At 37.5% G+C, this 6,707-nt stretch overlaps 1 pseudogene; it reads left to right on the plus strand.

Moving 5' to 3' along the window:
- Positions 1-292: 292 nt before the first annotated feature.
- LOC137224321 (protein downstream neighbor of Son pseudogene) lies at positions 293-6,139 on the plus strand (annotated as a pseudogene).
- The last annotated feature ends 568 nt before the right edge of the window (positions 6,140-6,707 follow it).

Below are 6,707 nucleotides of genomic sequence, written 5' to 3' on the forward strand. Positions count from 1 at the left end.
ATGAAAGCAACCTAAATGTCCACTGACAGATGAATGGATAAAGAAGATGTGACACATATATACAATGGAATATTACTCAGCCATAAAAAGAAACAAAATTGAATTATCTGTAGTGAGGTCAATGGACCTGGAGATTGTCATACAGAGTGAAGTAAGTCAGAAAGAGAAAAACAAATACCATATGCTAACACATATATATGGACTCTAAAAAAAAAAAAAAAAAAAAAAAAAAAAAAGTTCTGAAGAACCTAGGGGCAGGACAGGAATAAAGATGTAGACGTAGATAATGGACATGGGGAGGCAGAAGGGTAAGCTGGGACGAAGTGAGAGAGTGGCATGGACATATATACTACCAAATGTAAAATAGATAGCTAGTGGGAAGCAGCCACATAGCACAGGGAGATCAGTTCTGTGCTTCGTGACCACCTAGAGGGTTGGGAAAGGGAGGGTTTGAGAGAGATGCAAGAGGGAGAAGATATGGGGATATATGTATATGTAGAGCTGATTCACTTTGTTATAAAGCAGAAACTAACACACCAATGTAAAGCAATTATACTCCAATAAAGATGTAAAAAAAAAATAATAAAATAAAGTGAAAAGAAAAACAATGGAAAATAGGAAATAGTAAAAATAAGAAACGTTTAATAAAAATGGCATATCATCTTAGAATTTTAAGTATGTAAGCCCAAACTAAGCTATACATATATACAAATTTTAAAAATTCAAATTTTAAATATGATGTTTTAAAGCAAAAATTAAAACCAATATATAAGAGGAATTCTGCAAGAACAAAACCATTGTAGAAGGAAACAAATCAAAAATTGATTTAATTATGTGAGTCTGATTGTTATCTGGTTGTGAGGCAGAGGTGCAGATAGGAACAGGAATGGCACACCTATAATGTGTCTTGAAAATGTTCTACAGGAGAGACTGTTATACTTGTGAGACTAATTGAACGTGTCTGGGAGACAAAAGTCTTACTATCTCCCAAGCTCTCCAAGGAAACTTTGAAAATGATAGTCACATTTCTCTTAAGGCATACAAAGAGACAGTGAGGGAAAATGCATAAATAAAGTTTAAGACTGAGATACCCAAAAACATCCCCTGTCCCAGACATGTTGAATTAAAGAACATTAGAGTCATAGGAAAGCAAGGTACCCTAACTGTAGATTTGGCAACATGATTAATACTACCGTTACGTAAGGCGGTTTGGTGACCTGTAGTGAAGTGAAATAATTAAGTTAGGAAATCTAGGACACAGAATAGGTCAAATGCAAGTATAATTTATAATTCCTCCATCTTCAAACACTTACCAAATGACACTCTAAGAAGGCTTATAGGTCTTTTAAGTTAAATCTCACTGCAGATTACAGGAACACATAATACACCTGCTATTCTAGATAAAAAAATATCAACTGGATATTGCAGGTAAGGAAACCCAGAAAGAGGAACACAAGACAGATGAAGATTTCAAGTTTTAGGGTCAGTATCCCTTATGTCTAAACTTATATTAATTTTGAATATGAGTTTGAGAGGGTACCTACTATTACTATCAAAAGATGGAGGAAAACTTTCAAACGAGAAGTAAAATAACACTTGTGTTAAGAGCATCTCAGAGACACATCTACATGGGATAAGTGTATAAACAAAAGTTTCTGAGTTGAAAATGAATTACTGGAAATCACATGAGATTTGCCTCATTTTCTCTATAATGTTGCATCCAATCACTGATTTGTTACTGGAGAAAATTAAATGCTCATGATTTGGCAAGAAATGGTAGCATCTGTACAGCTCAGATGGAAGATTACTGATTTTTTTTTTCACTTATGTGCAATTTGGTCCCATCCACGTATAGACTTCTATATTCCTATTATATATTCTTTCCATAGCTCATTATTGGGAGAAGTAAAAATGGAACTGTCACACTGGTGGGTGTTTCAGGGTTCACACTGCTGGGCAACTCCCTCTATTTCAGGGAAGATTTAAGAGATGTATAAAAGAGCCCTGGACTTGTCCCCAGTCATTTTCATAGATCTATGTATTGTGTCTGGAGCTCTTGCTTTATGTGGGACTGTTGGATTTAGGGAAGTTTTGAGAATTCCTTCTTGCTTTCATTCTCCATCTTTTATAGCCCCAAACTTGAATATCTCCAGCCTTAAATTTTATGCAGATTATACACTTCCTGAAAATAAAGTTTATAACACTAGATGTTCAAAGATCATGCAAACATATTAATATTACAATGATAGACAAATTACCCCAAATGATGAAAAATACTAATTTTGATATTGGATGGCAGTTTACCAAATGAGTTGATAATATGCCAGTTATATAACCAGAATTAAGGTATCTGCTGGGATTTCTGTTTCACGTGTGTCTCCAAATTCAGAGACTTAATAAATGGATAAATTTGAACTCTTGAGAAAATTTCTTTTTTAAACATCTTCAGGCTTATTCATATTCACACTATGTAGAGTAAAATGGGGTGGGAGTTAACAGGAAGAATTGTTTGCCCAAAATACTGAGTCATGAAAACACTCATCATTTGATAACAGCTGTTAAATCTTACTGCTGAACAGCTGGAATATGTCAAGGAACAAAGCAGAAAAATCTCTTCTCTCGTGGGGCTCAGGATTTAATGGCTTGTTTGTGTGTGACGAAAGGAGGAATAAACCAGTTTATCTAGCTACATTTAATTCAAATAATGATCGTAGTCTGACTAATCCAAGGAGATTATAAAATCTGCAATTTTATTTTTCAATTGCTACGTGGCATACCTGCAGAAAGTAATAAAAATCTTAAGTGTATGGTTCGATGTTTGATATATACCCATGTAATTCCCCCCGCATCAAAATATATAACATTTTAAGCACTTCAGAATCTTATCTTGTGATCCCTCTACAGTACTATCAATTCCCCTGATAAAGATGACTACTTTTTTTTAAAGGTTTGCCTTTTAATTAATTAATTAATTAATTTATGGCTGTGTTGGGTCTTCGTTTCTGTGCGAGGTCTTTCTCTAGTTGTGGCAAGTGGGGGCCACTCTTCATTGCGGTGTGCAGGCCTCTCATCGCGGCCTCTCTTGTTGGGGAGCACAGGCTCCAGACGCGCAGGCTCAGTAATTGTGGCTCATGGGCCCAGTTGCTCCGCGGCATGTGGAATCCTCCCAGACCAGAGCTCGAACCCGTGTCCCCTGCATTGGCAGGCAGATTCTCAACCATTGCGCCACCAGGGAAGCCCAAAGATGACTATTTTTATTTCTATCACTGGTGATTAGTTATGCCTGATGTGGCATTTCTTACTTTTTTTCATTCCAGGTTCTATCTGTGAGATCCATCAGTGTTTTACATGTAGCTTTTTTTTTTTTTTTTTTTTTTCTGGTACGCGGGCCTCTCACTGTTGTGGCCTCTCCCATTGCGGAGCACAGTCTCCGTACGTGCAGGCTCGGCGACCATGGGTCACGGGCCCAGCCGCTCCGCGGCATGTGGGATCATCCCGGGCCGGGGCACGAACCCGTGTCCCCTGAATCGGCAGGCGGACTCTCAACCACTGCGCCACCAGGGAAGCCCTACATGTAGCTAATTTTGCTAAGCCTTTAGCCTCCCTGCTACTTCTTTCTGCTGTAATTCTTGGTAATTCTTCATCTAGCATACAAGTAATTTACAGGTAAGCAAATATTTGAAGGAAGGAGAGCTGGCACAGTTTGAGATTAATTTCATCAATGTTTCCTCCTCTCCATGATTCTATCCTCTAGATTTAGCTGCTTTGTCTACCATGAATTCAAATCTCAGATTCCTCATCCCATTTCTCTCTTCTGCATCTCAAGTTTCTCCCTTTTCTGGATTTTCTTCCACCATTATACAGACATGCATGGATGTCTTTTACAATGAAATCTATCACAACCACATGTGCATGCATGTATGCTCTCATGCCAAACATCTCTCTTTCTTCACATTTCTCTCCAGCTATTTATCCATTTCCTTATTTCTTTCACCCAAATCTCTGGTTTATCACCTCCTTTCTCTTCTTATCCCACTTCACTCCACACCATTTCACTCAAACTGCTTTTATCCATATCACTAATGACATTTATATTGCTGAATTTTGTGTTTGCTAGTCTGTAAACATCTTTATCAGCTAGTCAGCATCATTTGATGCAATTTTTAATTTCCTCTATACCAGAAGATTCTTCTTTTGGCTTTGATGTCACATTGATCTTATATGTATTTTTAAGATTTCTTTATCCACTGGGTGGACCACTGACTATAAAGAATAAAGAGTAAAAGGAGAGATCTATGTTAGGTGACTATTACAGCAATCCGTAAGTGACTTAGTCTTAGACTTAAGTGCAAAGAAGGATAGAGAGGTAAACACACATAATCAGGACATGTTTTCTAATTAGAATAGAAATTAAAGACATTATAGGCTGGTGAGGGAAAGGAAATAATGTCTCAAAATGGCTTTATTTTTAGATATGATAATTGGCTGAGTGTGGGTACAGCTACCCAAAATGAACATTTGCCAAAAGAGATCTGTGAAAATAAAATTTCTCATTTAACTATGTCAAGTAGAGGATAGGATATACAAGTTTTACAGAGTTTGATATATAAATGTGAAGTCCTTGGAATATAACGTGAGCCATAGAGAAGGACCTTTGGAAAGAAAATAGATAGCAAAAAATAGGGGGAAACAGGATTGAGCCCTCCCTTTTCCCAATATTTACAAATAGATCTCAGAAGATTAAACAGTTACTGAATTGCTCCAGACTCCACAGACATCCTTCTGCAAATCTGATATCCCATCTTCAAGTACTGAGTTACCTGTGAATTGAAGTATTAAAACTTGACTCCTTTTCACTCCTTCTCAACTCTTTTCCTAGGAAGATCATTTGAAAGCATAGGAAGTAGTCTGAGGTCTTGTCCAGCTTTGTAGGGCAACAGAGTTATTGGGTTGGCCAAAAAGTTCATTTGGGTTTTTCCGTACCATCTTAATGGAAAAACCTGAATGAACTTTTTGGCTAACCCAATAGTTTGTCTCAACGTAAACAGAATCCCAAAATCCCACAGAGCTCCACTGGGCCTTAAGCAGAGCCTTACCTATCAGGTATACCCTCCAATGCCACCTTGCCTTGGCTACCACTGTTTCCTTGTGTTGAAGTTGATAGAAAAATGGCTGGAGAGAAAAGACCTTAGTCAAATGATGAAAACCTGCAACACATTTAAATTGGTGACTGGTCTGTATGCTTTACGTCTCTATATAATCTGCTGGAGATGAACTTTGCCCGTGTCTATGCTTGTACCTATCAGTCTACTATCCCATTTTGCACAGCAGGATTAGTAGGAAATGACATAATCATGACTCTCATATCTCCTACACCTAGAGGTGTAAGAAGAGCTATGAGAAAATGAAGGTATTGAATTATCTCTGCCTTTAATAAAAGAAAATGGCTATAAGAAAAAGAAAGCATCTGGAACAAGCTTGGGACACAGGAGGGAGGTGCTAGCATTCAGTGATGAAGGTTAAGTAGATTTTTCTGGCTGGAAGAGATGAGAGTGAAAGATAAAATTTAAGAACAAGATATATTTTCTATCAACATAAGTAAAGAGAAACATGGATTACAGACTTAGTCTACTGTGTTGGTGAAAGAGGTCAACACCTTTACATTGCTAAAGTTTTTGATCAACTGTAAGAACATAATTGCTAACTCAGGTCCATAGGCATGACTTCCACCAACCCTCTTATCCCCTACAGCTTTCCAAGGTGCCACAATACAAATGTTTAAGGCATGAAGTGTAAATATGAAAACACAGGCTCTTTCTGGATATAAAGATTAATTTAGTTTGGAGATTGTAAGTCTTATCATGCTTTATTCTCTACATTTTGTGACCATGCTACTCAAATCTTCAGAGAGTGGGTCTTTTTCTGTAGGACTATATACACATGAGCCAAATACAATATTTCATATCTGCCTGCCAACAGATAAGGTACTGGTTAATAAGACTGTTCATAAGAACCTTGCCGACTATGATCTACAACTAAGACGCTGGACCAATTTAGCCAAATACCATTACTGGGGAAATCATCTTTACAGTATTTGGAAATGAGTGACTATCACTGGAGATCCGAAACACCAAAGTAACCCTAAAAGGAAACTCTGAGGGAAAAAAAGCCTTCTAGCAAGGATATTCATGGTTCTTAAACTACTGACTTTAAAGTTTCATTTTGGAAAGGAATCTAACAAAAATATTCAAATGTTGTTTATAAACAGTATCTTTTTACATTACCTTTTATTACACGCACTAAGCAACAGGATTAAGGTTTTAAATCAACATTTTCTGTTTTTACTACTTTAAGTTAGATATTCAGATATGAATATAACTCAAACTTAAAAAAAAAACAACCACCCTCAAATAATGTAAATGAGAATTCTAGATCCCTACAACTTCATTATAAACTTAGTAGAAAATTAAGTTAATTGGGGCTTCCCTGGTGATGCAGTGGTTGAGAGTCCGCCTGCTGATGCAGGGGACACGGGTTCATGTCCCAGTCCGGGAAGATCCCACGTGCTGTGGAGCGGCTGGGCCCGTGAGTCATGGCCGCTGAGCCTGTGTGTCTGAAGCCTGTGCTCCACAACGGGAGAGGCCACAACAGTGAGAGGCCCGCGTACCGCAAAAAAAACAAAACAAACAAAAAAAACAAAAAAACTA

Source organism: Pseudorca crassidens, chromosome 5 (genome assembly GCF_039906515.1).
Source record: "Pseudorca crassidens isolate mPseCra1 chromosome 5, mPseCra1.hap1, whole genome shotgun sequence".
NCBI lineage: Eukaryota > Metazoa > Chordata > Mammalia > Artiodactyla > Delphinidae > Pseudorca > Pseudorca crassidens.